The sequence below is a fragment of the Balaenoptera physalus genome (genome assembly GCF_965194825.1).
Source record: "Balaenoptera physalus genome assembly, chromosome: 5".
NCBI classification, from domain to species: Eukaryota; Metazoa; Chordata; class Mammalia; order Artiodactyla; family Balaenopteridae; genus Balaenoptera; species Balaenoptera physalus.
Genome location: NC_138884.1, coordinates 76,821,824 through 76,846,303, shown reverse-complemented (window position 1 = coordinate 76,846,303; position 24,480 = coordinate 76,821,824). Strand labels below are relative to the sequence as shown.

At 42.9% G+C, this 24,480-nt stretch overlaps 2 protein-coding genes across 8 annotated transcripts in view; one reads left to right on the top strand and one right to left on the bottom strand.

Annotated features, from left to right (window-relative positions):
* The window catches only part of FIP1L1 (factor interacting with PAPOLA and CPSF1), a 313,257-nt gene that overhangs the window by 209,495 nt on the left and 79,282 nt on the right, over positions 1-24,480 (top strand). The window lies entirely within an intron of this gene.
* The window catches only part of LNX1 (ligand of numb-protein X 1), a 229,478-nt gene that overhangs the window by 141,569 nt on the left and 63,429 nt on the right, over positions 1-24,480 (bottom strand). The window contains exon 1 of one of the 6 annotated variants that reach the window (XM_082462241.1): positions 16,043-17,308. The exons of 2 other annotated variants lie outside the window; for them this stretch is intronic. The gene's annotated coding sequence lies outside the window, so the exon portion shown is untranslated. 3 more of the 6 variants (XM_082462244.1, XM_082462240.1, XM_082462243.1) reach the window with 3 other exon arrangements.

Sequence of the window (24,480 nt, the reverse complement as noted above, 5' to 3'; positions counted from 1 at the left end):
TATGAAGGGAGACTTTCAAGAGAGCTTTAAAGGACATGCCTGCCCTCATGGAGTCCCCAGTCTGGAGGAGGTGGACATGAACACAGTAATGAGAAGCCCGGGTAAGCAGTGCACACAGAGGTCAGCGCTAGGGGACTCTGGGTCAGCGCTCATGACAACAAAGAATCCTGCAATACCCCAGCCCCCAACTCAACTTTCTTCTTTTCTGAAAGTAAATAAAATAACTTGAAGCTTTCCACAGGAACATAAGGACACATGAATAACCTAACAGGAAACTAGCCACGTTTGGAAACAGCACAGCAGTCATAAACTGCCTTGCAGTTTTTTCTTTTCCAAATCAAGTCCGAGGTTGTTTGTACAAACATAGCCTTATCTCAAAAAGAAAATACATTGACTTCAAACTTTCACTGAGTCAGCTTCGTGTTTACATTTCTGTACTGCAGTAATATGGCTTGAAGAACGCTCTGGTCAAGAGGTGGAAGTAAAGTACCCTGAATGTGAAACATTTAGAAAGCATAGCATTTTATTTAGCATCAAAAGAGACCACAGGCAGCTAAGGTAGAGGGTGCAGGAGGGGGTGAAATTGTTTCTAGTCAAATTTCATGGAAACCTACACAGCTTCTCGTTGTCCTCAAGGCTGATAGAAGGTACTGGAACCACACAGGAAATGCTTTAAGTGGCATGAAAAACAGTTGAAAAATAAACATGAAAATGGAAATGGGCCACCCAAAGGTTATCATCTGCTATAGGAAAAGAAGTTCACATATTTTGAACTAAAGCTCTAGATCTTTAGACCTGCAAGAGTTGGGTCAAATACTCCCACGTGTTCTTTCTTGTTGTGCGCTACGGGAGACTGATAGGAATGCAGGTGATAGCTCTGGTTGGACCAGTGGAAAAACAACGTCACATTTCTAGGCCATTCCCTTGTTGGTGAAAAGGTGGAGTTGGACCAGATTTTTGGTTTTCACTCTGCTCTGGAAGGTGTGTCAGTTGCCTCAGGGTCTTCCAGGGAAGGGAAGGGGGGATGGTGGGCTGTGTCCACTTTTCCACTCCACCCAGACCCAGCTCCACTTTTATTTCACACGTTAAAGTCCTCATAATATTTGGTTCAAAGGACTGTGGCTTAAGTAAAAAAAAAAAAAAAAAAAAAGCAAACCATCAGACTAGATACTGTGAAATCCCTTTCAGAAATAGAGTTCTATGTATCTGTGCTAATAAAGTGGAGGTGTTTTATTTTGGGGTGGTTGGCTTTTGGGAAAATCTTTTTTTTTCTTTCTTTATAACAGCTTTTTGAGTATGCCAGGCACCATGTGCCAGGCACTATGCCGGGGCCTTATATATATTATGTTATTTAATCCTTACAAATCCCCAGGGATTTTGTTTTGTTTTTAATTTAACAGATGAGGAAACTGAGGAGCAGTAGGTAAGTAACTTGTGAGTTGCACTGACTCCTTACTGCTCTTCACCATTTTGCCACTTTTCTCCCAGCATCTTTTTTGATTATGACCAGTCAGAATCCCAAAATGTAACTAACTAAATAAAAGAGCCCCAGGAAATTAGAAGGTTAAAAATCTCTTTAGACCACATTGCAGATGGGTTTTCCCAAGATCTCTGAATAAAGAGATTCTTTGACTTTACTGAGTGTTAAAATGCCTGACACAGGATGAGTGAATTGGGGCAAGCAAAAACGGCAGGTTTTAGCTCCAACGCTAATTTGTTTTTGTTTTCTTTCTTTTTTCTCTGAGACCAATTTGAATTCCCTGGCAATTGTCCCTATGAGAAAATCAGATTCTTCACATAATATTAATGTAAACACTGCTGTATATATTTTTCGATTTCGCTTTAGACTAAATAAAGCCTATACGAATAGACACAGATTAAAAGAGAACTGGCTGACAAAACAGTTTGGGCTCTAAAGAAAGAACTAAGTAGACTTTAAAAAAAATATGATTCATATCATTTACCTGACGTTTCTTATTTCCAGTTTACATCTCATAAGCATGTATGATGTATCATGTTTTTAGACATATATGTGCCTTGCTGATGAATTGAGAAGAAATTATCAAAAATGATTAAGGCTTAAAAGGTAAACTATTTTGTCCCCTAAAAGTGAGTGAGATGGCCCATCCACCCACATCAGTCAATGTGTCAGCTGTCAGCACTCTGATCCTGGCTGGGGTAAGGCAAGAGAGCTGCAGGGTGGCTTTTTTGAAGTTTGGAGCGAGAAAGAGCAGGAAGTAGATTGCCTCCTTGGGTGTGTGGTTTGGGATGGAACTCTTATTCTGCCTTGATACAATGCTCTTGTGACTTGGGAACCATTTTTCCTCCTTCTCCTCTTATGTGGGGTGGAAGAGACACCCGAGGGGACTTTTATAGAGATGTGTAGTCCACCAATGTCACGCCAGGAAGTGCCAGGAAAAATAACAAAATCTCCATTTCTGTTTGTCCTTAATCCCTGCTTCCTTTCCCGCTGGTTTATCTTGCCTGAAATCTGTCCAGAACTTTTTCTACCTAACTTTCAAATTCTAAACGTCTGTGGCTTGTCAACAAAGATACATTTCATAGCAAACGTGAATCAGCACCATCCACAGCCAAGAGGGTCGTTAGAGGTCATGGGTACACTGTCGCCTGCACTGGAAAATTCAATAGACTGAAGACTTAATATCCTTAAGAACAGGCTTTAGGAGGGAGATTAAGAGGTATAAACTTCCAGCTACAAAATGAAGGAGTCAGGGGGTGAAATAATACAGTCAATAATAATGGGTAGTATCTTCATATGGTGACGTATCATAACTAGATTATCGTGGTGATCATCTTGTAATGTCTAGAAATATCAAGTCACTATGCAGTGTACCAGGAACTAACATGGTGCTGTAGGTCAATCATACTTCAACAAACAAACAAACTCAGAGAAAAAGAGATCAGATTTGTGGTTACCAGAGTGGGGGGAAGGGCGGATGGGTCAAGGTGGTCAAAAGATACAAATTTCCAGTTATAGGATAAATAAGCACTAGGGATGTAATGTACAACATGATTAATAAAGTCAACACTGCCATACGTTATATATTAAAGAGAGTAAATCCTAAGAATTCTCATCACAAGGAAAACAATTTTTTCCTTTATTTTATATCTATATGAGATGATGGATGCTCAGTAAACTTACTGTGGTCATCATTTCATGATGTATGTATGTCAAATTATAATGCTGTATACTTTATACGGTACTGTATGTCAATTATATCTCAATAAAACTGGATGATAAAAAAGCACACACACAAAAGAACAGCCTTTGGGATATAGCCTATATGGAAGTAGAAAAAATTTCGTATGAGATAACCTACCAGAACAATGGGGTCCCTGCTGGCTATTGTCCCACTAAGTTTCCTTTAAATGCATGCTGGCTTTATAGAAAATGGTTATCCTATGTAGTCAGAATAATCCATATACTCCACTTTGGAAAGGTGCTGGATAAACATGTCATCTGGCATGCTGCACTGACAATTTCCCATTTTCCTTCTACTGAAAGGTCGAGACATGACTCTAAAGCATCTCTTGAATAGTTGCATGAGTCCCATGCGCTATTCAAACAATAGTAATGGGACCTCATAATATTAAGAAGAATGTATCCTTGTAGTCAAATGGCAGTGTGTCCTGCATTGGTACTTTACCCTTGACAAACATGAATCATGGTAGCCAGAAACTTTTGGGGTTGAAAGGGAGCCTTGAGAGATGGTCCTTAGATGAAATAGGCCTTAATTACTTTATAAAATAGATCATTCTGCCTTTGGATAGCTCTACTCTCCTAGGGAGGGAAAGTCCATATATTGACCAAAAATTTGCCTCCCTGGAACTCACCCACCCCCTCATGGGTGCCATTTAGAATATGTCTAATTCCTTAAATCCCTCAATTATATGAAGACAGCCCCCAAGTCCTCCCCTAGGTTCAGTAGCCTTAGGTGCATCTGACATTCCTTCAGGTTTCCTTCAGACTCCAAGAGGCTGACCACACTCTTCTGCAAGCTCCCAACTTAACAGTGTCCTTCCTACAGTGTATGGATAGCGTCCAGGACAGAATGAAGCGGGAATAACCAACTGCTCCCACAGCCAAAGACTGCATCTGCTTTCTTGGTGGCAATACACGCCTTGGCTGTTACTGCAGTCCTGCCGGGGCTGAGCACAGGACACTGCCCTGAGGCCTGAACGAATCTATTAGCAATTCTTGGCCACAGAGGGAAAAAAAAATTAAGGGTAATAAAGTAGAGAAGTAGATACTTTTAAAAGCAAAAGCAAGGGCTAGGAACAGTTTAGAAAATGCAAAGATATTTAGTGGCATTAGTTAGATTTATATAAACAGAATAAAGTCCTTAATGGCTAAACAGTTCCAGTATTAGAATTCTCAGCGTATAATCTGATCTGAAGAACGGATGGTATTTGGGGAATTTGGGGCTCTCCCATTTGTTTGTAAGCATTCCTTTATTTTGACAACTCTTGTTGTTCTAAAATATCCTGACATATGTAACACAAAAGAAATGGAAATCATTTAAACAAATGGTAAATCAGAGATAATTTTTCCTATCCAGAGGATAAACACTGAGGAGCTTTTACTGAAATTCACTAATAAATGAAAAAATTAAAATAGTGGCAGGCCAAGGGCCGCTGACGGAGGGGTGGGCGATGGGATAAACTAGAAATCCTGAAGCTCCAGATGCTCTTTGAGAAGGAAAGTGTGTGAGGAGCCTTATTAGTCAGGCACCTTGGACCATTAGCGTTCTCCCCTTATCTGTCAGAAAGCCTTCTGGAAAAGGCTTCTGGAAAATTCCTACTTAGCCTATGACAAACAGTGTCAGAAAAAATCCACTGAAGACATTCCTAAATAACAGATACTTTTATCCTATCCGCACTATGTGGTCCGTGTTGCAGCCTAAGGCAAAAGGAAACGTGAGTACTGATATACATGTTTTTGTGTATTTTTTTAATGGTTAATTTTTCCCCAGATCATTAAGACAGTTGAAAAAATGTGGGAAACATGAAAAATGTGTATATTAAATGTACAACATTATTTTAAGTTTAAATATTTTACTTATACTAAAACCAAAATTTGTTTCCCATAGTTTCATTTCCCTGGCTTTAAAGGAAGCAAGCCCATCAATACTATTTTCAAAATCTACCTCTTTGCCTGTCTGATTTTCAGTTGAGGAAATTGCCATGTTTGACAATTTCTTTTGACTAAGTGATAATCTTAAATAACCTTTAGATAACTTGAGCTACCAATCCTTGTCTTTATTTAAATTTTGATCACCATGGATTTATTTTGCATTAATTTTGGTTTTTAAAAATAATACATGAAAATACTACTTACAGTGATTACTAAGTGTTTTTTTTGGTGCCCCCTTAAAATTTGCACCCTAAGGTGAGTGCCGCATTTGCCTCACCTACTCATGGCCCTGTCACTGTTATTTTTAGAGACTCAGGTAGAGAGAGTAGGGTGTTTAGGCTGTAGTTAAGACCCAGATCTGCTTCCAACACCTCCTGTGGGCCTTAATCTTTTCCTGGCACCCGCCCTGGTTCCCAGCCAGGTGCAACGGCAAAAGTGGAGAATTACAACCTTGTCACAGGTGTGCCACTAAATTTTAACCAAGGTCTAAATTGACTGCTCTAACTGATTGTTATACTTGATAGAGGCACCAGGTGAGCCGTTTGCTGAAGGGCTCATGAGGCAAGAGGAAGAACCGGCTTCAAACGAGAGGAAGAAAGTGTAACCTACAGCCAGGTCCCCAAAATGATCACAAAACTATTGGATCCTGAAAGAGCTTTGTTCTGTGAGTGTATAAGAGAGCCCAGTCAAGTGATAGAAACTGCTCTCTAGAGCAAGGACACGCTGTGGACTGTGGCCATACAAACAGCATGAGACTCTGTCCTACTGTACTCAGTGTGCTTCGTAATTTTTGCTGACTTATTTAATGTTCAAAATCTTTGAATCCCTTCAACCAACCTTAATGTTTTACAGTGTGTCTCAAACACGTAAAGACTAAGAATCCCTTAGCCTTTCCCTTCAAGAAACTAAGCTTGTGGGGTTGGGGGGAGGGATAAACTAGGAGGTTGGGATTAACATATACACACTACTATATATAAAATAGATAACCAACAAGGATCTACTGTATAGCACAGGGAACTATATTTAATATTTTCTAATAACCTATAAGGGAAGAGAATCTGAAGAAGAATATATATATTACTGAATCGCTGTGCTGTACACCTGAAACTAACACGATATTGTAAATCAACTATACTTCAATTAAAAATTTTTTTAAAAATCCAAGATGAATTAGCCATTAAAACAAAACTGAGCTTAAGGGTTTCCTGTTGTTGATGATACTTTAAAATTTGGATGAAGCTCCGCAGGGCAGAAAGGCTGCAGAGTTGGTTTCAAACTGGTCACTAAGGCCACACCTCAGTGCAGAGATCATAGTTACAGTCAGGAACACCATCTGGAACCACGAAGACCAGAAATACATCCACAGGGCTTCCCTGGCGGCGCAGTGGTTGAGAATCTGCCTGCCAATGCAGGGGACACGGGTTCGAGCCCTGGTCTGGGAAGATCCCACATGCCGCGGAGCAACTAGGCCCGTGAGCCACAACTACTGAGCCTGCGCGTCTGGAGCCTGTGCTCCGCAACAAGAGAGGCCGCGATAGTGAGGGGCCCGCGCACCGCGATGAAGAGTGGCCCCCGCTTGCCGCAACTAGAGAAAGCCCTTGCACAGAAACGAAGACCCAACACAGCCATAAATAAATAAGTAAATAAATAAAATTTAAATTAAAAAAAAGAAATACACCCACCGAGGAATAGGGTGGACTAGCGCCAATAAATTCTTCACACCAGCGGCCTCGTTTCTCTTTCTAAAATGATTATCTAGCAGGCATGTTCGTCTAACCACTGCCATAGCTCTGGCTTCACCTCCTAAATTAGATTGTTGGGGGAAAGTAATTGCCAAAGTTAGGGCAAACTCTATCTTCCTCTATTAAACAAAGTAAATTTACAGTTACATTTTAAATTATAGATAAATTATGTGAGACTTGGAGGTATCAAAGTGCCATCAATTTTTTTATAAATACCAACTGTGAACTAAGGTGTATAAGAGGATGAAGAAATGCTCTGTGGGCTATTCCTTAGCTTATAGACACATACGTAATAGGGAGAAATTAGTGCTTTAGTGACCTGAATAAAAATAGTCACACATGGGATAAAAACTGTCTTTGAACCAAGAGCCTAGGTTGGAAGTGGAGGCTGGGAAGGCAGGGGCGCCATTTGCATTGCAGAGGACAGACAGAGGGAACAGAGGGAGGGCAGGTGCGTATGGGCTGCTGCAAATGTCAAGGTTAGCTCTGCTGCTACTTAATATCTAAATCAATGGTCTCCGAGAGAGTAAGCAATTCATTAACGCAGTCTGTGAATGACACAAGTCTGCATAGTGTTGCCAACACTAGAAAAGACAGAAAAAAAATATATAAATGGTCTTTAAAGAAGTTGAAATATGGTCAGGAAATGAAAGAACTGAACTAAAGGGAGACAATGTAATATATCTGGAGTCAATAACTGAGAACATAGATGTTCAGAAAGTGGGAAAAACAAGGGAAGTGTTAAGTGAGAAGAGTCCCGGGTGGCAAGCCAAATAGATGCAAGTTTTAGAAGTTAGTGATGGACTTTCACAAGCCCGAGGAGCTTTGCCTCTCTTGACAGATTTTACTGTCTTTCCCCTGGGGTGTCATGGCACACCTTTAAAACTTGGGTTTGTTTGTAAGAACTCTGGCCCAGAAGAGATATCCTTCCAGTTTCTGGTCTACCAACACGGTGAAATGGAACAGACCCCCTGCCAATAACAAAAATGAAAGTAGAGTGTTTTGCATTGACCAAGGGCTCTGTTCATGCAGCTAGTTGCCATAGGGTCCTGGGCAGTGCTGATGTCAGAGGAGAAGCATGGTAAAGAAGCAGGCTGGACTTCTTCCACTCAAAGCTGAAAAACATACTCAGGAAATGCTTATGGTTTTTTTTTAACAGACAACCAAGCTTTAAGGAAGGAAGGACAAGGTGGAGGAAGGTATTTGAATTCTCAACATTTTTCTACTGTTTCAATTCTACAGGTGTTCACATATCATCTATTACCTGCCTGACATTTGTCTGCATTTCTGTGGGAGTTCCCATAGCAATTCGATTTCATCCTCAATGAGTTTAAGTCTATTATGAAAATGGAGCTTACATACAGAAAAAAAAAAAATAGTTAAAACACTGCAAGAGAATCCACAATGAGTATGGTCCTCCAAAATAGGAGCCAGGGACACAAGTGTGGAGGGAAAGGAGTAAGATAGCAGTGTAGTCTGGCCCAGAACAGTCAAGGAAAGTTCATGGAACAGATGGTCCTCAGGGAGGATCCTGAAAGATAAATGGGATTTGGGCAAGTGGGAAGAAATCCAGGTGGGAGGAAGAACCTGAGCAAATTCCTCAGTCAAGGAAGAGGAAGAGGAATCCACCCGCTGGTGTCTGATGTTCCCACATGATGATCTATATTTGAGATTTTAAAATTATTTAGAAGTCACAGGATTTTGAGTTGGGTAATGATCTTAGATTCTCACCAAGTGCAAGAATCCTCTTTACAACATCCCAGACAGATGACCTATCAGCTTCTGTTTGAAACACCTCCAGTGATGGGGAGCTCAGCAGTTTGCCAACAGCTGAATGAATGCTTCCCTCTTGTTAATATGACCTTTGGCTCTTGTTCCGCCATTCAGTGTAACATAGATCACATTCATGCCCTCAAAACATGACAGTCCCCCAAATTAAAGACAGTATTGTGGTTTCTCTCTTGTCTTTTTGTCTCTGGTTCTTCCAGTTGTCTTCCTGGGTAGTCCAGGTAGTGGTAAAGGGTCCACCCTGGATGCCCGCTAGTTTGTTAAGGTCCCTTTGAAAACGTGGCTCCTGGAAGTGAAAACTTGTGCTTTGGGCTCAGGGTTCAGTGGAATAATCACTTCCTTAACCAGGATACTACTTGTATATCAAAGCAACCTAAAATGACCTTTACTGATTTGCTTTTTTTTTTTTTTTTTTAATTATTAGCACCTTTAATTTTTATTTATTTATTTATTTGGCTGTGTTGCGTCTTCGTTTCTGTGCGAGGGCTTCCTCTAGTTGCGGCAAGCGGGGTCCACTCTTCATCGCGGTGCGCGGGCCTCTCACTATCGCGGCCTCTCTTGCTGCGGAGAACAGGCTCCAGACGCGCAGGCTCAGTAGTTGTGGCTCACGGGCCTAGTCGCTCCGCGGCATGTGGGATCTTCCCAGACCAGGGCTCGAACCCGTGTCCCCTGCATTGGCAGGCAGATTCTCAACCACTGCGCCACCAGGGAAGCCCCTACTGATTTGCTTTTGTAGATAAATTACACTATTGACTAAAAAAATTCAGTAGGTCTTTAGAATATGAAACACTTAGCTATTGTACTTTGAAGATAGGAATAAATAATGGTAGTGGTGAAGGCTGCCAATTCTAACTCTCCTTGCTGGATTCTGCACAATATTTCAGCCTCTAAGTGGACAAGGAATTTCTCTATAAGTAGTGGGAGGGGCCTGTGTCCCCCCAAAAGATATACCCATATCCTAACCCCCAGAATTTGTGAATGTGACTTTATTAGAAAAAGTCTTTGATGATGTAATTAAGTTAAAGATCTTGAAATGAGATCATCCCGGATTATCTGATTTATCCTAAATCCAATGACAAGTGTCTTTTTAGGAGACAGAAGAAAAGACACAGATACAGAGGAGAGGGTGATGTGAAGACAGAGATAGAGACCGGAGGGATGCAGCCACAAGCCTGGAACACCTGGAGGCACCAGAAGCTGGAAGAAGCAAAGAAGGATTCTTTCCTGGAGCTTCCAGAGGAAGCAGGGCTCTGCCAACACCTTGATTTCAAACTCCTGGCCTCCAGAACTGTGAGAAAATAAGTCTGTGCTGTTTTAAGATGCCAAGTTTAATTCGTTACAGCAGCAATATGAAGTGAATACGGGGTCTCTGTATTTCCAGGGGTATTCCCCAGGAATGCGGTACACATTCCCCAGGATCCTCTCCGACGCTTGTCTGCACGGTTCAGGGTTTAGGGACAATATGCTGAGTGGCAGCCACTTAGATAGCTACATACTTAGGGATAGCAGTTCTGCCCTGGTATAAAAACCTAATAATTTTCTTTTAATCCATTGCTAAGTTAGAACACAGAAGTCTTCAGAGATGACTGTTAAACCAAATTTGCTAGGGTCCCAAAGGGGAAAAAAGACTACAGGTAGAATAGCTGAGTTTGTATGTGTGCTGTGGAAGACATAATACAAGCATAATGATAATAATTAATGAGGAGTTTGAAAACACCGGATGACTCATGTATTAACATGAGTATGCAGAAGCCTAAACACACAGCGTACTATTCAAACAGGCCATGCGACTGACAGAAGTAGTCATAAGCAAGTTATGTAAATCATCTCAACAAATAGCAATGACATATTTAGCCCTCACCATCATATGTGTGCTGTTGTCATGCTCTGCACCAAGAGGCCATTAAAGAAAATTCTTGGAGAGTTTCCACTCTGCTGTTGGTGAAGTCTTTTATGTCCTTGTGACAAATGCATCAAACCCAAGAAGCGACTAAGAGTCATTGGAAAATAATGGTGGAATTTAAGTCCACACATTTCAAGTCACATATTAGTGATACTAAAAAAAGAAAGTTTCTGGTTAATTGGGACAGAACCTAACCACTGTTAGGAGTGTATTGTCAATCTACCATGTCAAGGAGCATGGCTCCCTGGAACAGGGGGGAGAAGTTCTTCTAGAAAGGCAGACACAGAAGGGCAGGGGTGAAGAGAACAGGAATAGAGAGATAAGCACAGAAACCGCAAATCTCAAATTTGGAGGTCATCTTGTCTACCCTCTACCTGAATCCCAGGAACCCCTTCTCTCCTTTTAGAATATAATATAAAATAAAACATAATGATTATTACTATTTAATGAGCAGTTCACTAAGTGCAAGATACTATGCTGGGTACTTTCCATGTATTTTCTCATTTAATCTTTAGAATGATCCTATGAGATCAGTGATTATAGTCTTTGTTTTACAGATGAGCGGCATATGCTGCTAGAGAAACACAAATCTTCTTTGTCACTCATTCATTCAGCAAACATGTACCAGGTACTAAATATACCAAAAAACAATCACCTTCAGTGACAGGGAACTCAGTGCCCTAAAAGGCAAACTACTGGATTTTGGGACAACTCTAATTTTTAGAAAGTTCTTCCTTGTATTGATCTGAAATATATCTGTGGGTAACTAAGCAACAGGTCACTGTTGCTTAGTGACCTAAAGGCAAACTACTGGATTTTTGGACAACTCTAATTTTTAGAAAGTTCTTCCTTATACTGATCTGAAATATATCTGTGGGTAACTAAGCAACAGGTCACTGTGGTGTCCTCATGTCCCTTAGAACAAAGTAAGAGGAAAAGATGAATGTAAAAAGTTTATAGGGGACAACCAACATTTTCTGTTTTTGATTTCAGCTCAGTGCAGTTTTTGTGCTTTGCAATTTGTATGGCTTTCATGTAAACCTTTATTCTTTGGAGATAACAGATGGTTAAATCCTATTAACCCAGAAAGAGTGATGTAGCCTTCCTTCCAAATGGTTTTGAAAAGCCCTTGATACTTTGGAGGCCCTGTCAGAGGACAATAAATTTGCCACCCACATGAAAGTGAGTCTATGTGACACCAGCACAGAAATATCAAGAATAGTTATGTACCACCGGGGAGTCCACGGATACTGAGACAATGAGGAGGACACATTTTAGAGCATCCCTCATACGTCCCCTCTTGGTAGCATCTTACAAAATGGCCTTTTAAGTAGTCAGAATCCTAGCAGACCCTATTTCTCCACTTTCAGTGAGGAATTCAAATCTAAAAAGGAGACACTGCAAACCAGGAAGCCAGGAATCACTGCTCCAGGAAAACCCACTGTTTATTTACATCGCAGAATCCTACTGCCCACTGTTCTGCAAAGGTTCAGGCATTTCAACTGGCAGTTCCCCTCCCCTGGAAGTCCAAGATAAACAAGATAATCTTTGTTAATCAGGTTCTCCTTTTAAGCCTTTGGGGGCCTTTTGGGAAGTCTGTTTTGCTCAGAGAATCTTTGGTTCTCAAGTTACTACTGTTTCCATCATTATCATATCCAAACTGTAGCATGGCCTTAGAAGTCTAGCTGTATCCAATATAACAATTGTTTCCTATAATAATATACAATTTAACATTTATTGAGTGCTTACTATATACCAGGCACTTTATATAAAACCATTTCAGTTATTCCTCGTGACAGCACTGGGTTTGGTAAGTATTCTGTTTTCCAGATGATGAAACTCACACGAAGAGATATTAAATTGCTTCTTTAGTTTAGTAATTATATGGCGGGACTGGCTCTCTAACCCAGATCTGACTGATTTTACCCAGGGTGCCTTCCTTTCAAGAAAATAATACTAGTAATAGCTGACATTGTGCCAGGGACTATTCTAAGCACTTTGTACCTTTCAACTCATTTCAACTTCACAATAAGCCTATTTTACAGCTGAGGTAAAGTGAGGTTAAATAACCCATCCCAGGTCACAAGGCTAGTAGGAGGTGGAGCTGGGTTTTGAACCAAGGGAGTCTGGTGGCTGAGACCGGGCCACTCTTCTAAAGCAGTAGCACCATTCCACCTAGAATTCAATAAATAAGACTAATATTTCCTAGGGAGGCATTGCCCACTCCCCTGCAGTCAACCTGACCTACCCACCTAGGTGTGCAGCCCATCCAGCTTCTGTTATGGGGCCCAGGGGCGTGTGAAGCACACCACGTTAGCGTCCCTTTTGCGGGAAAAGGTAAACAAGGAAACTGATGGAAAGGGAGGTTGAGGTGTTTCCCCAAGCTAGCAGTCGGATCAAGGTTTTGAACCCTTGGTCTCAACCCACTAAGCTGTTACCTTGCTCTTGAATGGCGAACAGTTGCCTTATCTTTTCAGGATGGGGTGAGACCTGGAGAAGGTCCCAGGGCCTTGGGAACATGCCTGCCCTCATGCAACGGCTCAAGGTCATCAAAGGACACACGATAGTCCATTGAGGGAATTATCATATCCAAAAGACCTACAAGTCCCCCTTCTTCAGTCCAAGGCTCCTCCTCCCAGCGACTTGGCCCTGCAGCTCACCAGGCTGTGGCCAAGGGTGTTTATCTGCAAGCCTGGAGGAGACCAAGCACCAATCTGCCCTGCAGATAGCACAACTGAAGGCAGAGAGGGCTGCCTGCCAAGTCAGATTACAGCAAATGACAGCAGGACATTTCCCCCAAAGGCCTGCGAAGGACCACATTTTGTGGGACTGTTGTGGGATGAGAGCCTTGAGGAGGGAAAAGGCAGGAGTAACAAGCGGCGGACAGCTCCTAAACTCTGCCTGGGAGGTCGGTGGAGACCAATCTGCCTGGCCTGTTTAATGACACAGTTTAAGCATTTTCCTGCCTCCTGCCTGTTTCCTTTCTCTGCACTGTGAACATTGGTGTTAATTACTTACAATTAATAACGGTAACAAGAACTATCAGGGCCCCTAACAATTGCAATCACATTAGACCTTTAATCTTGGTAAGGTCAGACTATCTCTTCCAAGCAACCCAGATAAATGCCTTAAAGAAGGATGTATATAGATGCTCTATATATGTTACCTCATGTACTTCTCAGGACCACTTTATATTGTAGGGATTATTAGTTCTTGTTTTACTGATGAAGAAACTGAGGCTCAGAGAAATAATATAAGGAAGATGTAAATGAAAGAGACTGTACATTTTTCAATCAAGCCTTTTTGCCACTTAACCAAGGGATGGAGTTACTACAGGAAGGGAACCACTGTGGATCTTTTCATCCCTTTGGACAAAACTCATGTATACATTATCCAAGACACCAACTGCATTCTGGATCACTGTGAATTCCAGTCTCTGTAATTTTTTCCCTTTCTTATATCTGGGGGTGTAGGGACTTCCCTGGTGGTGCAGTGGTTAGGAATCCGCCTGCCAATGCAGGGGACACGGGTTCGAGCCCTGGCCCGGGAGGATCCCACATGCCGTGGAGCAACTAAGCCTGTGTGCCACAACTACTGAGCCTGTGTGTCACAACTACTGAGCCCATGTACCACAACTACTGAGCCCGTTTGCCACAACTACTGAGCCCGTGTGCCACAACTACTGAGCCCACGTGCCACAACTACTGAAGCCAGCGCACCTAGAACCCGTGCTCTGCAACAAGAGAGGCCACCGCAATGAAAAGCCCACGCATCGCAAGGAAGAGTAGCCCCCGCTCGCCGCAACTAGAGAAAGCCCGCGCGCAGCAACGAAGACCCAACACAGCCAAAAATAAATAAATAAATAAATAAATTTATATCTGTGGGTGTAGTGTCCTTGGCTTTTTTCCTTTAATAGCCAGGGGCTCTGACATATAGTGATGAAATGACTGCTTTAACCATACATGAACTACTATGCAAAGAACTAACAAACCATGGCCAACAGAGGAAAGGCAATCTTGTCGAGAGGTCTGTGACTTTAAAGACACAATTTTATCCGGCAGATTCAGGATCTAAGAGATCTTCTTCTCTCTTCTGCTGACAAAACTCGGAATCAAGTGAGCAGACTGGTGAGGGACAAGCAGCCGTCACCACCCAAGCACAAGGCTCAGGGGAAAAGGACAGACTCGAAGGTCCCTTGAAGAGCAATATAAGCCTCTGAGGAGTAAGAGAAACTGGCAACAAGTGCGGAGCAGAGTCTCGGGGGAGAAGCAACTGTCTGAGACCAAAGTGTTCTCAGCTTGTTTCAATTTATACTTTTGGAGAACTGCCATGCAACTTTCAATTTCTGGGTGGAGGAATATGAGTATTCATAGGAATATGAATATTCCTAACATATTATTCCCTTGCTAACTGAAATCTCAGAAAAATAGCCCATGAAGGAATCCGGAATGAAATGCCTCCCTCCCAGGTTGAGTTTTCTCCCCCATTTTTCCAGCTCTTCCCAGCAGGGACCTGGGTTTGGAGATGGCTTCTTTTCCCCTAACAACAGAACTGAGTGCAGTGTGGCTATTGGGCTGTCAAGAACAGAAGTAGCAACAGGCTGTGTGGTCAGGATTAGGAAAGCAAAAATGGATCCTAGAGGTAAAATTACTTAAAAAAGAAAGGTCCTGGCAGAACAATCTCCTTGGTATATTTGCTAAGAAAAGAAAGAGAGGAAAAAAATGGAAGAGTTCCAAAAAATTACAAATCAGACCTGAATTTATATTCTTGTAAACACTGAGGAAATAATCTTTACTTTAACCAAAGGTCAGCAGGCAGGCACTCAGGGTCTGAATGTAAACAATTTTAATCCAGACTGCAAAGTGGTTTTAAAAAGAACAAAGAACAAAGAAAATAGTAGACTTTTTTAGAGTAGAAAGAGGGAGGAACGCTGGAGCGCAGGGCTGCTGAGTAAGGGCAACAGAGCTTACCTGTTGGAGGAACAGACTTGCAGGAGAAAAAAAAATTGAGGTCATCTCACAGGTTTAGATGGAAATTGCCTCTGGTGAACGCAGAAGGTAAGACAAAATAAGGCAAATAAAGGCAACTCTGAATTCAGCCCCCTCCCAACACGGGCTGAACAGGTCTGCATCTTTGAGTTAAGTTTCAAAAAAAGTCCCCACTCCACTAAAGAGTTTAAAAAAAAAAAAATTAGTTCAACTTCCCAGACAAGCAGAGGCAGGATTAATGATTAAGAGAAACAAAAAGGATTAAATATCTGGACTGGGAGAAAGTTCCTGTGCCACCAGAATGTCAACGGCATCTCTTTTCCTTTCAAAAAGGGCTTCTCCCTCTGGGTCAAACACCCAGGGCTAAACCATTCAGCTTATGTTTTTCATTCAAATTCTTCCTTCAGATCCGTCGGGAGCCAGTGGTCTAAATGCCCGGAGAGAAAAATGGAGGGTTTCAGCTCACCTTTTCGAGTGCTGCCTGGGGCTCTCAAAGCAGCAGCAACTCTGCAGCTCTCTCGCCTTGTGGGTTAATCCAGCAGCTCCTCTGGCCACCTGAGCAGGACCGGCCTCCACCGGTCGTACAGGTGCCTTGAGGAAGGAGGAGGGCACTGGTCGGTGGAGACCAGGAAATGTGTGACATCACGGGAGCCTCGACAGATAAAACATTGCTGGGACCTTAGCTATTGAAACAGTCAGTAGGTCCCGCCCACCTGTCATTTACCTGAATACCTGGGAGCAGGTAGGTGGTGTCTCTGCGTGGACAAATGAATCAGAGCAATTAGCCCTATGGAATTTACTTTCTTTCCTGAGCACAGCGCGTGCCCAGCCCCGTGGGCAGATCTGAATTTATACGCCTGGTTGCTTCCTCAGTCCCCTCCTCCCACCCCCTCCTAATAGTTGCCTACAAAAGAGTTAAAAAGAAAGTTTATTTACTTTTCTTCATTTTAAAAACTTTATCTTTTAAAATTGAAGTATAGTTGATTTACAATATTATATTAGTTTCAGGTGTACGACCTGAATATTGAATCAGGTGTAGTGATTCAATATTTTTATAGATTATATTCCATTTAAAGTTATTACAAAATAATGGCTATACTTCCCTGTGCTGTACAATATATCCTATTTGCTTATTTATTTTATACATAGTATTAGTTTGTACCTCTTAATCCCCTACCCCTATCTTGCCTCTCCCCACTTCCCTCTCCCCACCAGTAGCCACTAGTTTCTTCTCTATGAGTCTGTTTCTGTTTCGTTACATATATACAGAAACAGACTGTTTTATCTTTTAGATTCCACATATAAGTGATAACATAGGATCTTTAAACACAAAACAGACAGTCATTTAATGAGCATAAGAAGGAAGTGTGTGAAGATTGACTGCTTGGAATATATCTGAGATTCATCCCCAAATCGCCTTTCTTAATGGCATCCATTTGGATCCCAAGTGCGAGAGGTGACATTTCAAATTCATAAAAAAAAAAAAAAAAATCTAAATATGATGCTTGTTAGTAGTTTCAGAGTCAAGTTTTCAAACACTTTTTCCCCACCCCTTCCCCCCCCAGCATTTCATCCCATATTCAGGAGTTTGGGAAACTTCCGTCATTCCTACCGCCCTGGCCTGGCAGAGTCACACGGAGGTTAAAGTTCACCGCTGGCCTGCAATTAGGAGCAATTTAAATGATTCCGATTCGAACGATAGTACAGTAATAAGGTGGCTTTGTCAGCTGGGTAGAGCCCGGAAGGAGCAGTCAGGATTATTTCTGTCCCAAGCATGGTGCGTGACCCTGGGCAAGTCATTGTGTTGCTTCAGCTTTTCCAGTAGGAAAAGACTGGAACGCTACAACTCTTCTGGTGTCACAGCGGCTGCTGTGAGCTATTGCGACTGACTGTTAAACCCTTTGGCATCTTTCAGAGGACTGTAAACAGCTTCCATCATTGTATTTAAATGTCGTGTATTTCTGTGGCCCCCCCCCCGCCCCCGTCCAGTATCTCTGGACAATTTATTCACTCTCTGGAATGTACTACCTGGGGAAATCGTGGGTTCTCCCTCCCGGGAGGCTGGCCTGCTTGCCCAGAGATATATTCTATTTTTTTCCCTTGAAGAAAAAAAAAAAAAAAAGTTGAAATTCCGGCTTTTCCCCTCTACTCTAGCTCCCTTGTCTCTTGATACTGGAAATGCTTTGGTTCCATAGTTCTAACACTGTCCTTCTTCAGAGGTTTTTGGATTGGTTGGTTGGTGTTTTGGCTGGGGGGAGGGGTGGAGGAAGAAGGATAAGTGGGAGGGGGAGGGGAGGAGAGGGGGATGGGTGGGGATGGGAGGGGGATGGGAGGGGAGGGGAGGGGGATGGGAGGGGATGGGAGGGGGAGGAGAGGGGGCTGGGAGGGGATGGGAGGGGGAGGGAGGGATGGAGAGGGGGAGGGGAGGATGGTGTTGATTCCATTCTCTTGGCCTCCACATTGACTGGGTGCCGCCAGTCATCTGATACCTTGTAAAACAACCAGGGAGGGAAGGAGGATAAATTCTAGTCAAGGGCTCGGGTGCAGGGCGGGCGCTGGATACTTCACTTGCAAAAGAGCTGGCTTCTCTCCCCAGCCGTCCCAGAGTGCTCTAGACTACCTGCCCCGCCTGGGAAAGGGTGCACTTAGTAGAGAGCTGAAGCTTAAAAAAAAAAAACCAAACAAACAAAAGCCCATTCACGTTTTTATCCAATAGAAACTATGGTAGGTGTGGCTACTACTTTATTATTAACAACGACAACAAAATAAGACTAAGGCAGCAAAACCTTCTACTTGCCCGTGTTTCCGGAATAAGTACCGGCCCGCCAGCAGGAGCGCCAGCCCAGCCGCCAGCCTGGTGAGTCATCCAGAAGGCCTGCCTACAGTTGCCTTCCGTGTGTGTCAATCATCTTTGAAGGGCGCCAGGCCCCCCCGGGGAGGGGGAGAAAATCACAGACTTAGGGAGGGTAGACGGGGAACACGGTTTCTGGGTAAAAGAATTTGCAGGAAGTGACAGCGCAGAAAGTGTTTTCTAAAGCCGTCGAGGCTATGGGGCTTCACTTGCTGTATTCAGATACACGGCCTTCTGCTTCTGGGGTTTGATGAATAAAAATTGAGAACAGAAGTTGAACCATGAGTGGAGCTTACTCCCAGAAACGGTGTATAAAAGGAAAGGAAAAAGTAGATGTATCTCACACAGTAAGGCCCTCGACTTGGTACTCCTGGATTTAGAATAATCTTTAAAGACTAAAAAAATCAACATGGGCTTCATTATTCCATTAGGGCTGTTGCATTATTTATGGAAATGCTATTTCTAAAGTACTGGTGAAAAGATATACGCAATAATCATAAGAAACAAACACTGAATAAGTGCTTAGCTGGTGCTACTTAAGTGTTGTAAGCACTTTGTACCACAATCCTATAAGTTAGGCACTATTACTATTCGCATAGACGCTGGAAAACCGAGGCACAGAGACGCTGAACACTCGCTGAAAGCCAGCACAGCCAGCAAATGGCAGGGCCAGAGCAGTTTAACCCACTGGGAAAAAAATGGGGAAAGGTTCTGATTTCATGCTCCCTGGACAACTTCCTGGACACTAATCAAAGTTCTTACCCAACCTCTATTCAGAAGGAAGTGTCTTGTAGAAGTAGCCCTGGGAAGCGTAGTTTCTGGGAAGGACTGTCTCCAATTGCAAATGAATTACTAATCTGGTTTATACACTGAGTATGTAAATATAGAACATATATACATATGGATACATTTATACATATATTTATGAGAAAACACGCCAGGAAATCCATCATCCCTGGGTGCATCCTCAAAATCATCTTTTTGGGGTCTGTCAAACCAACCCCAAGAAGGGAAGGCCAACTTGAGGGGCCCCTCAAGAATGATCAGTTGTTACTCTCTATGACATCATTTATGGTTATTTCTCTCTAAAACTTCAACAGTCTATCCCTTTAAAATCTGCAAATGTTATCAGAAGGGTCATAAGAGCATAGGACTGCATACAACTGGATTATATGGACAACATAATATTAAGTTCCAATACAACCACTACCAAGTTAGATGGTTTAGACCAAGCTTGGCAAATACTAGACACACACTGCTCCGTTCCCTCCTCCCATATCATTCTCACTGTCATTGCTAGAAGGCCGTGGTGCCCTTGAGCTCAGAGGTAACCTTGGAATCTTCAAGACCCAAGTCCAAGCACAGCAGCCATTTCTATCCTTGGTTTGAGAGTAAATGGGAGGGATAATCAGGAAAGGAAAAGATTGGTGTTGGCTGGTGTCATTAGGCAAGATTTCATGGAGAATGGAACATGGATCAAACCTTTTAGGATTTGGAGAGATAGCTGAGAAGGGCACACAAATCCAGGCAGGACAGCAGGTGGAGGCAGGGATGATCCCAACTTGTGTGTGTTGGGGAGGAAGGTATGAGAGGGGGATGAGGGAAAGGACAAGAAAATGAAAAGTGCACCTTGCTGGGGTAAAGAGGAGCCATCCTATGCTTGGTTTGGATGGGTAAGGTGGGCCAGATGATAAACAGCCTCAAGAGCTGACCCTTCACGTCTTCGCATTACTGCTGGCTACTTCTCTCATGACGATTAAACAGCGAAAGGAAGAAAGAAAGACAGAAAGAGGGAGAAAGAAAGACAGGAAGGAAGAAAGGAAAAGAAAAGAGGGAGGGAAGGGAGGGAAGGAAGGAAGGGAAGAAGAAAGAGAAAGAAATTCAGCATCTAGGGCATGGGTCATTTATTAAGAGCGACAGTATTTTTGGTGCTGAGCTAAACTTCTACGATATGCCATTTCGGCTACCATATGATCATCTCACTCTTTAGAAGCAAGCCTCCTTTGCCATCAACATATCCTGTAAACTTTGTTCTTTGGAGAGACAGGTGGAATACATTAGAAAGCTCTCTGAACTCAAGGTTGGGCCTGTCCTAGTTAGCCAGCCAGCTCACTTGGGCTTTTTGATTAGTCTGAATTCTTTTATGTATCTTGACAGGGAAATCTATGGGGGAAAGGAGGTCTGTTTTCAAAGCTCTTTCCTTCTAGATCACTACAATGAAGGTTGGCATTCTCAAGGATTCTTCCCGGCAATGAACTATTGCTAAGACCGTACCTCAAGATTCGTCAGAACTACTTTAGCCCCTCTTTGCTTCCTTTTTCTTCCCCCACAGCATATTTGTAGAGTTGTCTAAGATGACTGAATGCCACAGCAAAAGTGAACATATTCCATCTGATTGTAATAAAAGGCATCTCTTTAGCTGAAAGTATTTAGCATTATGAGATGGAATTGCTGTACATATTGCATCATGTTGGCCTCAGTTTCTTTTTTGAACTAGCTTAGCTCCAAATCTTTTATTGGATAATTACAAGTACTTAGCAAGTTACAGGTAAGCAGAACCCAGAAGGCCAATTATGGAAAATAATAGTGATAATCACAGATATCAGCTGATGGGATAGATGCCGTCTGGTTCTGTGTATGTAGAAGAGATTGCATTTCTCTCATAAACTCACAGCCCATGTGTTATCTGGCTTGCAGATGAGCTTCTAGGGTACTTGATGGATGTACAGTTTGGGAGCACTCTCTGGGTTGTGTGCTTTTGGCGGGAGAGGGAGTACATTGGTCACTGGAGGTGGCACACATTTTGTGACCGTTTCCTACACAGACCTGCGGCCAGCACAGCACACTCTTCTTTAGTAGAAAAAAAAAAAGACATCATTATTGCTCTCTCTGTAAATGTCACAAGGCCTATATTCCACAAATGTGAATATCTATGTTTTTATGACTCCATCCTTGCATAAACCAGGTGGGTTATTCAATTTTTTTGCTTACGGTTGTTGCTATTTTAAAGGTTTTCGTATCTTTCTTTCTTGGTTCCATCATATATAGCTACTATAACTGACCCAATACCATGTGCCAAAGGTGTAAAATGTCTCCTCTCCTTTTGAACTTTGGCCTCATCCTGGGGGCTTCCATGTCTTTGTAGACAACCCCTCTACATCCTTGACCTTGTCAACTCTAAGGACATTTATCACTACTCCTCTTAAGCTGCCCATTTTCGGGGCCACCCCTTGGATCTTCTTATCATGCCAAAATCTTCAATTTCAAGAAAAAAATCTGAGAATGCTGCTCTCTCCTATATTCTTTTAGCCATTCAGATTTTCCACTCCCCTACCCAAATTTTACCTTCCTCTTTGAATTGATTGTGATCCCTGGTTCTTGACTCCTAGAGGCTGCCCAAGAATACTGTTCCCTACTGTTTTCACTTCAAGCCTGTCTGGGCCAGATCCCACTTCCTCGCCTGCATCCTCAACTTCCTAATGGCCTGGCAGAACCAGGGTGCCAGCCTTCTTTCTTCCTATAAGCACGATGGTTGGTGCCACCATATCTGTACGCTCTGCAATGCCAGCCGCGCTAGTCAAGTCTCCTCAGCAGTCCTGGTCTGAGACTCTTCTCTGCAGCCATCCCACCTTCAGTTCATTTGCCTTGCCTGGCACACTAGGCTTTTCATGACCTGGCCCCTACCTCATCAACACCTCCACATCCCTTCCATCCACAGAATACCACCCACGCCCCAGCCCCCATGCCCTGGTAACACTGTGTTAGAGGGACTGCCCCCCCCACACCCCCATTTCCACAGGAGAGTGGTTTCCAAAGCAAACTCCGACCATGCTTCGCCCTTCACTCATTCTGCCCCTGCAAGTCCATCACTGGAAAAATGGAAAAAAACCACAGGCGAGCTTGGCTTCTCTCCTCCCCTTTCTGTCTTGGGAGTGAGCCCGAGCTTTCCTCTGCTGCTGCACGTGCTGAGGCTTCCCCAGGCAGGCTTCTGTTTGAGAAGCTGCCGTGCCCAGATCTGCTCAGGCCGGGTGCCTTCAAGCTCTGTTTTTCCTTGTTCTAGGCCTCATTCTCCAATTTAGCTATTACCATTTGAAAGGCAGTATTTTGGCCTCCATGATTACTCTTTTGAATTTTTCTCCAATTATTCCAAACTTAGGAGAGTCACTGTTTGTTGGGGTCCCCTTGGATATCCCAACAAACCTGAGTGTGGTTCCCATAACAGCACAGTGTCTCTCACCGCTAGGCTCTTACCCATGCAGCACCATCCTGACAGTTCTTGCTCATTTACCATCGCCTGGATTGATGTTATGCACTTGTATATGTTCTCTTACAGAATCCTGGCAGAAACCCCATGAGCTAGCTCTACTTAGCAGATGAAGAAGCTGAGTCTCTGAGTGGTAAAGTAACTTGTCCAACATGCCCAGCAGGTTACAGGCAAACCTGACACTCAGGTATTTCTCCTCCTTCAGCTTGGGTAACTCCTTCTCCCTCTTCATGTCTCAGCACAGATGCCACCTCCTGTATAGAATCTCCCCTGGCTTGCCCAAGCCGACATCCGCGCCTGCGCTGTGCTCTCCTCACGCCCTAGTCCAGCAGTTATTGTTCTGATTGTAATTTTTTACAGACAATCTGCTCTCTAGACAGTCAGCTAGTGAACACGACTTTTCCTAGACCTTCAGGACGTAGCCCAGTGCCTGGAAGGAACACAGCCCAGTGCCTTCAATAAATATTAGTTAAAAGATCTAAAGATGACTATAAAACAAGGGAAGGAATGAGGGAAGGGAGGGAATGCCCATTGTTAGGTTAAATTTGGAACTATCCCTCCTTCCTTTTCCCAGGAGTCTGGGCTTGTAGACTTTGGGAAGGGAACTAACTTTATTACATTTAATTTTCACAGTAATACTACATTCTAGACATTCATTCTTCATTCATTCACTTTTTCAAAAAAAATTGTTAAACACTGTTAAGGATGAGAAGAATCTCTGTTTTCAGGAACTCATAATCAATGGAGAAGCAGAGTTAAAGACAAAGGATTAAAGCACAAGTGGAAATTACCGGGTGCTTGTGCAGTTGCAGGAAAGAGGAAGGTCAGCTTGTTTCTTCTCATGCAAAGGCTTTAAGTTGTTAAAGAGTTCTGCCCAAGTTCACCCAGCTAGTAAATGACGGCGCTGACACTGGGGTGCAGATCTGCTTACTTTAGAGCCTGTAGCTTTCCCAGGCTCCACATAGCCTTGCCTTGGCTCTTAGCCAAGAAGGGGGCTCATGGGAACAGGGTCTTGTCCTGCTTCTAGATTCTGTGTGTGTCACTCCAGAGAACCTGAGGCTTCTTACGCCTTTAACAATTTTCACGATTGTAGAGGAGGGTTCTCTGAGTGGGTAGAAAAACTAGCAACTTCTCAAATGTGGTCTCAGAGTTTCATGCCCACAGTCAGCATTGGCTGGCACCTTGAGAAGAACTTGAAAAAGACCTGTGCTCTCAGATGACAGTAACATCTGTAGATATTTAGGCGAATTGAAATTCCTTTAAAGAGGAGTTGACGACTTCGGTAAACCTTAGTTAAAATCCTCACCTCAAACTTCATAAGCTTTTTCAGTGTTGTATAATTTAAATCCCACTTAATTCTATTTTTTGTATACTCAGTCCTCAGTGAAGAAGACCATATGACCATTCTCTTCACAAACCCTCCATATACTTCCTGTCTTTTATGTTGTCTAATGGAGTGTTCTGTCTAGGCTTAAGAGCCCAACTTCTTCAAACTTTTTCCTGAGAAAGTTGAAAGTTCATAATAACTAGTAACGTACAGTGACTCACAGATACACACACAAAACGGCCCAATAAGGGATGGAGTGGAAAAGGCAAAAGCAAGAGGGGAATCAACGTTGCTGGTTCCTTTGGGTGTGATAAGCACAGAAGAAGCTAACTTCCTAGATAGGGAAGTGTTTTCCTTCCCACTGAACTTCTGCTTCCATCCAAGAGAGGGGAGGTTCTCAAAAACGGGGATCATTGCCAAGAATCCTCTCCTTCAGTTCTCCTAAGTCAAAGAGTATAAGAA